The 16,378-nt window shown below is 35.2% G+C and overlaps 1 long non-coding RNA gene across 1 annotated transcript in view; it reads left to right on the top strand.

Annotated features, from left to right (window-relative positions):
* The first annotated feature begins 968 nt into the window (after positions 1-968).
* The window catches only part of LOC149136550 (uncharacterized), a 26,215-nt gene continuing 10,805 nt past the window's right edge, over positions 969-16,378 (top strand). Inside the window, exons 1-2 of the long non-coding RNA XR_016240911.1 lie at positions 969-1,198; positions 7,240-7,304. This is a non-coding gene — a long non-coding RNA (uncharacterized LOC149136550). The remainder of the gene's footprint in view (positions 1,199-7,239; positions 7,305-16,378) is intronic.

A 16,378-nucleotide genomic window follows, 5' to 3' on the forward strand; every position in this document is an offset into this window, starting at 1 on the left:
ACCTTTTTCAATTGACATTAGTGCTAACCCAGACATTCTTCTTTCTCCTGTCGCATTTCTTTGGTATGTTTTGATTCTCTTTAATGCAGAAAAGGATCGCTCTTCAGAAGCAGTGGTAGACAGAATTGTGAAAATCAACTTGCACAGATTGAAGAGTTCTGGCATAGCTTCAACAAGGTCACTGCTGTAAATGTAACTCATTAAATGACTTACACTTCGCTTTTTTAAATCTTTCATTGAATACATCACATTGAGCTCACTTTGTAAGCGTATTAACGTCAAAAAATCTATCATAAGTCATTTTTAAAGAATCTAAAGAGTCCACAGGAAATTGTTTGCAATACTCATCAACTTTGTTGGAATTCAAAAGTTCCATGAATTTAAACTCTTCTAAGGATGAATATCGTACTTTTATTTGGTCAACTACTGTACTGATAATTTTGTTATAAAGCATTCTATAATGTCGTTGGGGCTCAATAGATATATTCTTGGATCTCTGAATTCCGATTCCTGCATCGACTCCATATTTTTCCTCTAACATATCATAAAAGATTTTTAAATTATCAAGTTTGTTTTCGAGTACAGTTCTAGTTTTATCTATTTGCTCTTTACAATACACTATGTCATGACTTATGCTCTGGAGGATGTTAAATAAGACGTCAGTAAAAGAAAAAAATATCACTGAATACTTCTAACAAAAAATAAGAAATCAGGAGCTTTTAAAGTGTGTAAGAATCCAATTACTGAATTTATGGTGGTATCATCCCATGCTTCAGGATTTTCAATGATGTGTTCAAAAAGGTTGCATTTGAGTCAATTTCAACAAAATGAAAAAAATAACGTTAGTCAAATTAATTTAAGATTAATTAGCTACTTCTGAAATAAGAAATATAATATAGATGATATTTTTGTTTTCAGAACACTCCAAAAATATAATAGTGCAAACAGATGCTTTGGATAAAAAAAAATTCAAACTTACCGCCAGGTTATTCCACCATTTCTGCTGGCTAACTGAGGAATTATGGGATTGCTCTGGTTCGAGTCAGAAAGTGGAACGAGGTTGGCAACAATTCTACACCAACAAAGAGAGAGAGGGGAGGGGGTATCATGTGGTCTTCTCAAAGCAGACGAACAAGTCAGTGAGAAAGGGAGGCAGAATATTTCGAAAACACTTGGACGGAGTTTCTTGGAAACAAAAGTAACTATTTTATCGAATTTTCCGATGATATGGATAAAAAATATCAGGGCATGCAACGCATACTTTGCATTTTGTGGTTTTTCAACGAAGAATGTCCCCATACCTTCGAAGAAAGCATATATAAACCATTAGGTCATCGACTCCACATATATGGAGTCACTTATCCACAAAACCATTGAATTTACTACTTTGGTTTTGTGGTTTATGCTGTACTTCCTATATGTGGTCATTGGTGGGCTGTGGCTTTTTGAGTCGATGACCTAATGGTTTTATTCTGCAATTAATTTTGTACTTTTGTCTCAACTAGTTTGTGCACTTCTTATTACAGCCTTGTATAAATTCTATTAGTTTTCTAATACAAAACTGTTAATATTGAATAATTATCATTGGCTCTTCGAGCACTTCATACAGGCTGCATTATGAATAAATACTGTTTGGGTTTTCCAACGAAGAATGTCCCCATACCTTCGAAGAAAGCATATATGGAGTCAATTGTCCACAAAACCACTGAATTTACTATTTTGGTTTTGTGGTTTATGCTGTACTTCTTATATGTGGTCATATATGTATATATATATATATATATACATATCTATATACATGTATATATATGTATAGATATGTATATATCTATTTATATGTATGTATATGTATATGTATATATACATATATAATGTATATATATATGTATGTGTGTGTGTGTGTGTCTCTGTTTGTACCCCCACTATCACTTGACAACCGATGTTGCTGTGTGTATGTCTCCGTAACTTAGCCATTTGGCAAAACACCCCAATAAAATAAGTACTACGCTTACAATGAATACATCCTCGGATCAATTTCTTTGACTAAAGTTGTTCCTCCAGCATGGTCGCAGTCACATGACCGAAACAAGTAAAACAATAAAAATCTATGCCCTTTTAATCCTGAGCAATGCTGGGTATCTCTGCTAGTATATATATGTTTGTGTGCATGTGTGTGCATGTATGTATGTATATATCATCATCATCATCATCATCGTTTAACGTCCGCTTTCAATGCTAGCATGGGTTGGACGATTTGACTGATGACTGGTGAAACCGGATGGCAACACCAGGCTCCGATCTAATTTGGCAGAGTTTCTACAGCTGGATGCCCTTCCTAACGCCAACCACTCAGAGAGTGTAGTGGGTGCTTTTACGTGTCACCCGCACGAAAACGGCCACGCTCGAAATGGTGTCTTTTATGTGCCACCCGCACAAGAGCCAGTCCAGGGGCACTGGCAACGATCTCGCTCGAAAACCCTACAAGGCCAGTCAGGCGGTACTGGCAACGGTCACGCTCAGGATGGTACATCTTATGTGCCACCCGCACAAGAGCCATTCCAGGGGCACTGGCAACGATCTCACTTGGCTTGCCTGGTCTTCTCACGCACAGCACATTTCCAAAGGTCTCGGTCAGTAGTCATCGCCTCGGTGAGGCCCAATGTTCGAAGGTCTTGCCTCACCACCTCAGCCCAGGTCTTCCTGGGCCTACCTCTTCCACGGGTTCCCTCAACTGTTAGGGAGTGGCACTTTTTCACGCAGCTATCCTCATTCATTCTCACCACATGTCCAAATCAGCGCAATCGTCTCTCTTGCACACCACTACTGACGCTTCTTATGTTCAGCTTTTCTCTCAAGATACTTACACTCTGACGGGTATGCACATTTACATTACACATCCAGCGGAGCATACTGGCTTCATTCCTTGCGAGCTTACGCATGTTCTCAGCAGTCACAGCCCATGTTTCACTGCCATGTAGCATGGCTGTTCGTACACATGCGTCATACAGTCTGCCTTTTACCCTGAGTGAGAGTCCCTTTGTCGCCAGCAGAGGTAAGAGCTCTCTAAACCTGTCCCAGGCTATTCTTATTCTAGCAGTTACACTTTCAGCGCACCCACCCGCACTACTAACTTGGTCACCCAGATGGCGGAAGCTATCAACTACCTCTAGTTTTTCTCCCTGGAATGAGATAGAAGTTGTTTCCTGTTTGTTTACAGTATTTATTGCACCTGAACATCTGCCACATACAAAAACTAACTTTGTAGTTAATCTGCCTTTGATATTGCTGCACCTCTTATGTGTCCATAGCTTACACCGGGTACATCTTATAGAGTTACTACCTACTCCTTTACTGCATACTGAGCAGGGCCATCTACCTGAAGGGGTTTGTGTTTTATCTACCTTCCTACTTATTAGGATTTTGGTTTTTGCTAGGTTGACTCTAAGGCCCTTCGATTCTAGTCCTTGCTTCCACACCTTAAACTTCTCCTCTAGATTTGATAGTGACAGCGCAATTAGTGCAAGGTCATCAGCATAGAGGAGCTCCCAGGGGCAACCTGTCTTGAATTCCTCTGTGATCGCCTGGAGGACTATGATAAATAGGAGGGGGCTGAGGACGGAACCTTGGTGGACCCCTACCTCTACCCGGAATTCATTACTGTACTCATTTCCAACCTTCACCTTACTGACAGCATCTCTGTACATGGCTCGCACATATACATATAGAGAATGAGAGAGAAAGAAAAAGAAAGAGAGAAAAGGGAGAGAGATAGATAGATATAATAAATTTCCTAAAGAAAAAACTTGATTGTGCCACTGGATAAATAACAGAAATTGACTAGCTCATTTCCATCTTTTCTTGTTTTATTTGTTAAAGAATATCCTTAGAGGGGGACCCTTGGTCTCCTACAGTATGTACATTTTGGGGGATTCATTTAGACAGTAAATGTCAGTTTTCACTCAAGACTGCAAGTCGATATGCTACTTGAAATGCTTTAACACATTTCAAGTCACCATATAATGTCTGATACTATATGTCCGCACTAAGTGATATGTCTCACTGTGGCAAATAGGCTGTGTGTCAAAGGATCAATGTTGTTATTGAGTATTGTAGCCTCGTACCCATAGATAAAGAATAAAAAAGAGAAAAATAAAGAAACAAAAAAGTGTGTAACTGGAATTGTTTAACTTTTAGAAAATAAAGAAAAAAATAAGAAAAAAAGAAATCTGTCTCACATAAGTTGAATTTTCTCCATTTTCACTGGGATTGTTCAACTTTTGGGTTATTTTTGTCTAACGTACTTCAAAATGATGGGGGGAAGATTCATCTTTAAAAGAATTTTTTAAAATCCATAATAATCTAAACGTTGCTCTGCCTTCTCCCTCGCTTTTCAACTCATGCCTTCATGACAGCCATATAATTTTCTCTGTCATTATTTTTAGTCAAATATATTCTACATCTTGAAAGACTTAAAATTCAAGTTGGTTTTTTTTTCAATTCTTACCTCCCCCATCTCCCTTCATCATAGCTTTCAAAATCTAAAAACAATCAGATATCACACTTGATGTGTGAAAAACAAAATTAGAATTTTGAAAGCAGCATCCATAAAAATTATAATTTCAATCATTTAAAATGTAGAAAAGAATAGGCACTGAACTGACAGAATCATTAGTATGCTGAGCGAAAAGGCTTAGTGACATTTTGTCCATTTTTGTGTTCAACTTTGCCATTCACCTTTTTGGGTGGAGTGGGGGAGGACGAGAAAATATGTACCAGTTGAGCACTAGGGTCAATGTAATCAACTTACCCCTCCTCGGGATTGTTGGCCTTGTGCCAAAATTTGAACCCTAAATGCAGTGGCGAATCCACTATAAAATTAATGACGTTTACGTCTCAGAGCCCCTCATCCCAGAGAGGCCCCTTTGAAGCAACGTAATCTTTACATTCTGTCAATTTTTCTGTTTTTTGTATTTTACCATGTAGATTGTTGTTACCAGTCTTAGCGGACAAGTCATCTCATACTCCTACATAGAGTCTAGACATGCAGTGTCTAGCCTCAAGCTGTTCCACCCACTGTTTCTGCTGGTGTGGAGTAATATAGAATATAAAAGTACAAACGACTCATAGTTAATTCACTTTTCTTGAATTATTTTGGAAATTTCAGCCTTGCCCCTCCCATTATCAAATATATCTACAACTACATCAGCATGGTAGAGATAAAAAGTCTTATTTTCTCAGTGGGACACCGCTATTTAATGACAAATGAAAGGGTTTGCCTCCTAATTTTGAACTTACAATCTGTTCAGTAATAATAACAATTTGTTCAGTAAGCATTTTTTTTTTACTTCAGAAATTGTTTGAATATCACCTTGTACAAAATGAACAATTCTTCATTTATGACTATATATTAAGTTGTGGACCCTTGTCTTGATCAATCTCTGTCTTGCTGAAGCTAATGGAAATATTACTCCAATATTTTTTTTCCACAAAGTTCTAGGCCTTAAGAGGAATAGCAATGTCTTCAAGAAAGTACTCAAGCAGATGCCAGAAACATAAAATTAAGGAAAAGCAATCCAATGAAATTTCTAAATGTCAAAAACTATCAAACTATTTTACAATGTCAAGTAAAAGTTTGTCATCACCTGCAACTGAAACAAGCCATGCAAGTGAAGTCAGAGATAGTGCACAAACCATGAGTTTAGCAATAATCAACCTACTGTTGACACTTTTGATTCAGATGATGATCAGTGGTCAAGAACTTCAAGAAAAGAGAGAGCAGAAACATGAAACAGGAAGCAAATTTAATGATTTCAAAGAATACAGTGACCTGGCAAACAATTGATAATGATTCCTTACAAAACTGTTTAATGCAAAACATCAGTTTTCTTTTCGAAATAAAAACTGAAAAAAAAAAAAAAACAGATAATGAATATACTGAATCCAACAAGATTTACAAACAGCAAAATCGAAGTTTCCCAAACAAGTACTTTGAAAAAAGATTGAAAAATGGTCAGACTATGGTAAGATCCTGGTTAGTTTACTCAAAGAGCAAGGGCTGTCTATACTGTTTTGTTTGCAAACTCTTTTTTAAATGCTATATATATCACTTACAATGGGTGGGTTTTCTGATTGGATGAACTGATGAAGAATTCAGAATCTGATGAAGACAGTATCAAACTTATAATATTGCATTACAAAGACGATGTTGATTACAAATTAATAAATGAGCGTTATCAGTTCAAAGAGTATTTATGCTTTAGGAAATCTTAGAACACAGAAGAAAACACACCGTCTAAAATGCAATGCACAGAAGTTCTTCACCTTATTTATGAGCAACAATTAATTGAAGTCTCCCCTAATATTACTACTCCATTTAAGCTGTACTTGACGATGCCTATCATGAGCTGTGAAGCAGAAAGGAGTTCCTGAAAGCTTTCCTTTGTAAAGAATCAATTTCAGTCTCCCATGAATGAAGAGTGCTTAAATTCCTTATGCATATTGTCTCTAGAAAATGACATCGCAAAGAAGCTGTCATATGACAAAACTGTAAGAGAATATGTTGCTACAAAAAACAGAAAAAAGAGTATTTTGTAATTTTCATATGTATCTTAGATATAAGATTAATATTAGATTATATTAACTGTGATATTTCTTATGTTTTATGTCTTTATTCTAAGGTGCATAATGCATGTATATAACCCTTCCCTAGTTTTCAACCCCCATAACTCTAAACGAATAAGACATAGCCTGGAAAATATTTGTTCATACCAGTGACCTTGAGAATTACAATCTGAAATGTAGTGCTTAAATTTGTAAAGAAAATTGTGGTGATGTTCCAAGGAACGATGACATTGATAAAGATATTGGTGATTACCCACACCGCATTTCTGGTGGAAAGAAGGCTCACTGTCAGACTCATTTTTAAGGACTCCACATCACCACTTCCACCATTTGGGCTATCAGAGCCTCAAGGCTGGAATTCCTTGCAAGGGCAGGAAAATTCTTTGACCTTTGCTGGATGTTACCCTACTGTTACTGGTTGCAAAGGGGGCCCCTATAACATTTTAAGCTTCAGGGCCCCAATATTGTAGATCCACCACTGTCTAAATGTAGAAAAGAATACTTTTAAATTGAAGAAAAGTATAACAGGATGAGAACTATCTCATTTTCCCCTCTATCAATAGTTTTCATGGTAGCACCTTATCCCAAGTAAAACCATATTCTTTTGTTTTTGTCTAGTGTGGGACATGAACAAAAAGTTATATAAAATTAGATTTGATGGGAATTATGCCAATGTAAATAAGGTAAGTGATAATATATTCTTGTTTTTCTCTTAATTTAATGTTTATGTCATACAGAAAATTATTTTTACAGCTTGGTAAAAGTATGAAAAAAAAATAGTGAAAAATAAAACAAAAACAAAAAAATCATTTTAATTGAGAAATGTACAATGTAGAGGTTGGAGGTTGAAAATTTTTGCTTTGTTTTATTTTAAGTGTGAATTCCAAATGTTTTAGAATAGGGAATACAATAAAATGACTGACAGTAAGCAGACAACAAAAGTATTTTAGAGGTGGTTGCTGATTTGGGGTGAGGGTCAATGTTGAAAATACATGAATTTAAATATTTTATTCCTCTAGCAATTATATGTTTCATATGTGGCACTCCATCAGTTATGATGATGAGGGTTCGAGCTGATCTGATCAAAAGAACAGCCTGCTCATGAAATAAAACATGCAAGTGGCTGAGCACTCCACAGACACATTTAGTCTTAACGTAGTTCTCAGGGAGATTCAGCATGACACAGAATGCGATGAGGCTGGCACTTTGAAAGATGGGTGTTACTCACTTTTGTTGGCTGAGTGGATTGGAGCAATGTGAAATAAAGTGACTTACTGAAGGACACAACACATCGCCTGGAATTGAACTCATATATATATATATATATATATATATATATATATATATAGTATATTTGTATTTTGTATATGGCAGATACTTACCAGTGCACACAAAAGCTCCTATACTAGTTGTTGCTGGCTACCATATATTATTCCTAACATGCCAAGTTAATTGTATGGAATTGTTACATATGTTCAGTACACTACATGGACTATCTATATATATATAAAATAAAAAAAAAAGGAGTGTTCCTAATGAAGTAAAGCAATAGAAAAGACAGAAAACAAAATAAATTTAAGACATATAAACATAAAAAGAAAATTGCTTGCTATATTATTACAGTTTTCTAATGTCAATATCTTAAAGCAGCAATGGATCTTCCCAATTCTGAAAAAGAAACAAAAACAAATTGGTTGACTTTGTCACGAGGATCAAAAGCTAAAACCAAAGAAATAACATCTGTCCAATAATTAAAATTAGAAAATTGTACAACAAAGGCATTAGAAAAGATAACAAACCTAAACAATGAAATCTATTAGAGTTTGAAGAATCTAATCAGAAATGAACTCCAAAGAGCACTATACTAATAACATAGCAAATCTGATTCACTTACAATATTATGTAATATTTAGAATCCCTAATGTATTAAATTGTTAGGCATGTCAAATATAACTCATCACTGAAAATGCAATTTAATACAGATAAATGAATAGGAGTTGCAAGACCAACCAAGCAACAAAGCAGATGAGATTTATGACTGTTGCAGCTGAATGGCCAGCTTGAGATCAAGGGAATGTTGCCGAACAAACAGTTGCTTAGATCGCCCATATAGCAGATAAAATCTAAAATGTATCCCATTATAATAAAATCATTAAGGGCTTTATAATTGTACAATGCGAAACTTCATACACATTTTAGTTTTGGATTACATTTTATTGTTTGATACCCTTCCTGGCACCAAACACTATTCCTTGGAGTGGTATGGGTGTATTTATGAAGGAACAATTATTACAATGGCTGTTCACCAAAATTCAAAGCACTCTCAATCCCCTTTGTATATGTTATATGAAATAGTTTTATGAGTGAATGTTTAAAAGTGCTATGACTGCTTAAAGTCAGCAAAGCAAGACTGTATTGATATGAAGTCTATAGATCTAAATTCTATATGAATCAAAGGATCATGACTGATGTGATTGATTCTCAAGGCTCAAGAATAGAAGTTGTAGTATTGTTAAAGCATGATCTAATATTTGAATGCTTCAATCAGCTAGGGATCAATAGAAAGTGAATATAAAGAAAAGGCTCTGTTGTAAATCTGCTGCTCAAAATTAAAGGTACATCCAGTGCAGATGTTACTAAGTCCTTAATATAGTAGGATAAAAAGAACCAAGGATATCAGCAGAACTATGGACACACTTATACATCATTAGAAGTGCTCATACTATTTTTTGATAAATATTCAGTTATGGTAAATTTATATAGTGATTTTCAATGGTCTTTCAACTAATCGTATTAATACAGTACAGTGTGCATAACTGTGGACATATTTTTGATGATGTCTAAATCTGACCAAGCTATGTTCATATACAAAGAATATCCATATCCAACAGAATTACTTATAACCACTTTTTTTTGTAATATTTACTAAAAGGATGAGAGTAGTGCAAATGACTTGTGTAAACTCTATCAGATCAATTGATGCTCAGTATCAGCTTCTGTAGGTTAATATCATTAGGAAAATACGTGAGTGTGGAAATGATTCTAAATGGTTACAACTCTAGAAAGGAATGATCAGGTATAGTGATTAGTGGAGGCTCTAGAGAGTGAGACACAACAGGGCTGATGAAAGGAAGGTGGAGCCATTCAACATAATTCTTCAGAACAGTGATCTCAGAACATTGCACAATGCAAAGAAAATGACTTTGTTCTCTTTGCCTTTTAGCTATTTCCAGCCAAGGCAACTGCTGTTTGGACACAAAAGAGCTTGTCCTAAACTAGTAGCAACCTTCATGCATGCAGTGAATGATAATAAGTGTTTCTAGCATAAATACAAAGCCTGATACTTGAGGAAATGAGTTAGTTGATAAAATTGACCTGTGCTTGACTGGTACTTTATTTTATCAACCCCAGAGAAATGAAAGGCAAAGCGAGATTTGAACTCAGGAAATTGACAGAATATTTAGTAAACAGTGAACAAAACCTGCTATAGTATGCTGCTAATGCAGAAGGCTTTACCAAAAATAGAGTTGAGAGTGCTAATGAATTCTGATCATGTATAACTAACAAGAGAGAAAAAACGCTACTCTTCAAGGAACTATAGGGTCAGTACCATCATGAAGCTAATAACTTTAAAAAAAGACCAGGGAGCATCATGCAAAGATGTGCTTAAAAAGAGGACCGAAAGCCTGATCATTGCTGCCTAAGACTAGGCTTTGAAGACCAACTCAATAAAAAGGTACATGTACCACACAAATGCAATGAGCTTCTGTGGAATGTGTGGGAAGAAGGTTGAAAGCATGACTCACACCTTTAGCACTTGTGAAAGTCTTGTGCAGAAAGAGTACTAGTGCAGACATGACAAAACTTTACTGGCTACTGTACCAGAAATATGGATATGAGGTGCTTGGTGCCAGCATACACTGGAAAAGGTAATAGATGAAACTGGAGTGTAAACATTCTCTGAGACTTTGACTTCATAACAAACAATGTGTTAAAGCACCAAAGGTCGGATATAGTAGACCTTTAAGAGAGACAAGAATAGTGCCTAATAACTGAAGTGGTAGTGCCAGGCAATCAACATATTGACATGAAAGAAAGAGAAAAGGTTAGTATATATGGAAACTTGAAAACAAAGACCACCAAGATGCGGCAGCTGCAAGAATCATTGAAGTATTGAGTTTGATACCACCCAATGTGAAGAAACATCCAGACACTTTAGAAATACCCGAAAATCTTGGTCTGTGGGTAAAATCAGCTTTACTAGGAACTGTAGATATATTGCATAAAGTGATGTCTGCGTGAGGTCCTTGCTATGACTTGGCAGACAATACAAATCTCTGGTACACATAATATCTACAATCTACAACATCACAATATTGGATAGTTGTGATGTCTTCTGTAATAATAATAATAATAATAATAATAATAATAATAATAATAATAATAATGTAGCCATACGAAATGACATGAATATTGTGAGTAAAGAGGTTGAAAAATTCACCATGTACTCAGTCTTGCCATTTAAAAGTGGAAATAGTAAGACTGTATGGAATGCGAAAGGATAATGTAAAAGTGATATCAGTGGTGATCGGAGCGTCGGGCTCAATTCTATTGAAACTTCAAGACTTCTGAGGGCAACTGGAAATCCCATGCAAGATTGGTGTCTTGCAAAAAGCAGCCTTATTGGGCACAGCACACATCTTAAGGAAAGTATTATCTGTCTGAACTCCTTGTGACTTGACAGATGATTAAAAACTTCGGTGCATTTTTACCTACACTGTGTTACAAAGGAATAAATATAATGATAATAATAATAATAATAATAATAATAATAATAATAATAATAATAATAATTCCTCAATAGTTCTTTTACATACCTTTCTAATAATAAAAGTGAATATAAGAGAAATATCAGAAGGACCTGTTTTTCATTCATAGGAAATCCACCTATTTTCTGATTGTAATAAGACACTCATATAATTGTCATGCTGAAAGGAGGATGACAAACAGCAATCCATAGTAACTGTCTCCTTAGATACTTTTGGCTTGGGAAATTTCTAGAAAGCATCATACATTGCATGACAATGTTTAAGATGTTAAATAACATTTACCCTCAGAAAAAAAAAAATTCTTGAATCATACAGCACATGATTTCTCAGAAAAAAAGAAAAGATCTTTTACAATGATTCATTGTGATACTCCTTTGCAAAATAAATGTATTTTAAGGAAGAACTACATTCAACAACATCTTTCTGCAGAATACATAACAGAATGTCATTGACGGGCATCAAAAGCTGCAAGTCAATCAATATAACAATTAATTCAAATTTGTTGTTGATAGAAACACATTGAATTATTCATGAATATCAAAAGAAAGGATTTCAGTGTGATGCTTCTCAAACCAAATCACTTATCAATGTGCAAATAATATGTTCATTCACTGTTTATCAAATATGTTTGTTATGTCACATTAATGGCATTAAATGGCATTAAAACATTCATGAATTCTCCAGTGATCCTTAAAGGTTGTTTTATCACTAGAATACAGATGTTGTTTTTGTGACTTCCATAAATTCTTTAGACAATACATTTTTGTAGTCATTGAAAATATTTTCAGATTATTAAACTTTATATATATATATGTGTGGTGTGGAGCACACGACCTACTGACTAAGTTGTTGCATTCACAATTGCAAGATAGTGGTTTCAATTCCCAGTCAGGTAATGCATTGTTTTCTTGTGCAAAACACTACATTTTATGTTCATTCAGTCCACTCAGCTGTAAATGAGTAAATGATGTTGGCCTGCCAGCCTAACTTGTTACAACAATGTAAGGAAGCACATACTGACCAACAGTGTGTAACAACATCAGATAATCTGGATGGTATAGTGATGTGATATATATATATATATATATATATATATATATATATATATATATATATATATATATATATATATATAATTGTTAAAGAGGACAACAAACGTTGAGGCAAGGCAAGCATCTCAAGTCACATACATTATTATTATTATTGGAAAAAAAATTCGAAGTCTTACAGCTGTTTCTGGGATATCCCATCATCGAAGACAAATAGGGAAAATGAGAAGGGTATAGATTAATGAAATGATGACATAGAGGAGCTTTTATGCTTCTTTTTTCTCCTCTTTCTTCATCTCTTTATTCCTTTTCTCCTGTCCTCTATGTCATCATTTCATTAATCTATACCCTTCTCATTTTCCCTATTTGTCTCTAATGATGGAATATCCCATACTCTGGGACATCCCAGAAACAGCAGTATGATTTTGAATTTTTTTCCAATAATAATAATGTATATGACTTGAGATGTTTGCTTTGCCTTAATATTTGTTGTCCTCTTTGACAATTATATATCCACTATATTGGAAATTTCCAATGGCTCCATAACTGCCATCTCAGCTATAACCTTGGTGCCCTAGTAATCTATTACAGCACTAACCTAGCGTACCTAATCGTTTAGATCACCTGTGAACCAAACCCCCGTATTTTGCATATATATACAGCCTTGGCCAAAAGTATTAGGCCACCCAAATGTTTTGGAGTTCTACTGTCTCAATGTGTATGAAACTCATGCACATGGTAAATTATGGTATATTTCACAATATACATTAGTTTTAATATCTGGCTGCTCCTCCTTTAGCATCAATTACCACTTTTATACAGTTAGGCATCGAATCAACTAGCTTCTTGCAGGTGCTAGGCACAATTTTATTCCATTCTTCTCTCAACTTTTGGTACAAATGTTCTTTATTTTTAATTGCTGCATTCCTGATAGCTTCATCAAGAGTTACCCATAGGTGTTGGATTGGATTCCATACCTTAAGGTTTCGACATGAACAATTCAATAATTGTCTGTGTCTCCTCAGTGAAATCAGTGCTGACACAGCAATGGAACTGGACACTACCCATCTCCATGAGAGGATATGAATGTATAGAGTTTTAAGTATGCTGACCACTGGTTGAAATTGATATTATTTAATAATATTATTTAATAATATTAATTTCTACTCTAATTATTTAATTTCAAATACCTGTGTTCTCTAGCCAGTTGATTCACTGCTAAATATCATTCATTGCATTTATTTTCTGACTTAGCGCACTAGTACAAGGGCGTTTGAATCGAAGTTAAAATACATGATATTGGAACTCAATACATTCCAGCAGAAGGTCACTCTCCTCCACTGCTCCACAGACCCAAATACTTAAGAGACAACTGCCAAGGACCACCCAAAATGGAAGCGTCATCATCAAGGGAGCAGACCAGATGGAAAATAACATTTGTCAAAAGGCAGAGATCAAATGCAAAGAGCAACTCACACTTCCTCATCTCCTGCCTACTCTCTCCTGTGATAAATGCCCTAGCTCTTCTATACAAACTTTGGTCTGAACAGCCACCTCAGGCTCCAGCACCCTTCATGCCCATCAAGGTGAAGAAGCTCAATCACTCAATACAGGTCTACTATTCAGATATGGGTTAATGCCGTCAATGACAATATATACATAGCATAATATTATACTTCATTTATGATATGTATATATTACAGTGTGTTCCCTATACATGATGTACACATTTTATGAACTGAAAATATAATAGAAACTATATTATCTATAAATACAGACAGGACACAGATGTGTGTCAATAACCAGCTGGAGGAGATGTCCTCCTGGGGCTAAAAGCAACAGTAACATCCACCCCTCGGGGTCAGCCACATTTAAGTGGCAAATATACTTCACTTTATCATGCAGTTGCTGTTAATACCTCGTTCAGAGATTTAACATTATCTATAAACATTTTTTCATTAACTCTAAAATACTACAAAATCAACCTCTTATACGAAGAATATTGTGACCGGCATATGAAACATCTATTCATTCTTTTACAACTATGCCTATGCTTGAGACTGCATACATAAAACAAAGCATACATATCTATACATGTACTGGCTTCAAATACTGCATACTTACACACATACGTATTGTTGAAATTCCCATTAAGGAGCCTCGGGTCTAGGTTAGAAACCAACTCATTATCTATTGACAAGAAATTTTGAAATAAAACTGAATGACTGACATACATACATACACACACGTGCACGCATGCACGCACACACACGCGCACACACACACACACACACACACACACACAAACACACACACATGCATACATGTGACTAATATTTATCTTCTTGGTTTACATTTTAAGCAGATGTGTGATAAATCTTACTCTGTATGGGAAGCTAATCTATTTTTTTGGTGCTGCATGATCAGTACTTATCATTTTATCAACCCCACAGAGAAAACAAAAGTGAAATCAATCCAAATGAGATTTGAACTCAGTACATAAAAGATTAGAAATATATGGTGTAAAGCATTTAATCTTACATGCTATGATTTCTACAGCTCCACCACACTTTGCTCCAGAATAATGATATAACTACTACAAGTAGTAGTAGTAGTAGTAGTCTTTTACGATTTTGATAATTTATTGATATCACTATAGTGATATTTATGAGTATTTAACTGAAGACACTCAAGAAAATTCTAAACAGGTTCTCTGAGAAGGAACCTTTTTAAGTATTTTTTTTTTTTTAATAATTCCATATGGAAATTTTCCTTATTCTCTCTCTCCTATCTCAATAACCTCATGAAACATTGATCTTTTCTGTTTGTTTTTTTCTTTTTTAAAATTTTGTCTTGTTTTGTTTTGTTTTTTCTTCATTCCATATGAAACCTCTGAAACTTGAAATATTATCTTATTTCATTTCAACTGTACATCTTCTCTATGTTTATACTATTCATCTATATTAATACTATTCATTTTTGAAAAGTAGCAAATTAATCAACACTGCTGGTTGTTATGGAATAAGAGAGAGAGAGACAGAGACAGAGAAGCGAAAGACAGCAAAAGAAAAAGAGGGAGCTGGAAAGAGAAAGGGAGAAAAAATGTTGATAGTGAGAGAGAAAGGTTTGATTTCTATGTGTATCTTTCAGAGATAGTTGACTGTATGGCTAAAAAAATTGCTTCCTAACCAAAAGACTTTGGATTTGCTCTCACTACATTATACCATGCGTAAGTGTCTTTTACTATATGCATTGTATATTGTATTTCATCAACATCGTCATTTTTTAACATCCGTCCTCCATGCTGGCATGGGTGAGATCATTTGACAGACGTTGGCTAGCTAGAGAGCTGCGTGACTCCATTTGTTTGTTTTGGCATGGTTTCTATGGCTGGATGTCCTTCCTAACACCAACCATTTTACAGAGTGTTCTGGGTGCTTCTACATGGCACCAACATGAACGCTTTTATGTAGCACTGGCATGGGCACTTTCAAATGGCACTGACACAAGCACTTTTATATAGCACTGGCACAGGTGCATTAAAATGGCACCAGTGCCCATGAGCCTGCAAGACTAGGATCTTATATGCATGCTTATATGCATGGACGGCCAAGATTTTATTTAGCTTGGCATGTCTTCTCAAGCACAGCAATCTGTCAGAAGTCCTTGGTTCCTTATCATCTCTGTGAGGACCAGTGTCTGAAGTTCCTTTTCCCCACTTCATCCTACATGTTCCCTTATATATATATATATATATATATATATATATATATATATATATATATATATATATTTGATTAATGAGAGAAACGGAAGATAGAAGCAACAAGAATGTTTATTAATCACTATAATTGTTTCAACCCATCTAGCATCGATCCC

The sequence above is a fragment of the Octopus bimaculoides genome, chromosome 3, assembly GCF_046866305.1.
Source record: "Octopus bimaculoides isolate indiv1 chromosome 3, ASM4686630v1, whole genome shotgun sequence".
NCBI lineage: Eukaryota > Metazoa > Mollusca > Cephalopoda > Octopoda > Octopodidae > Octopus > Octopus bimaculoides.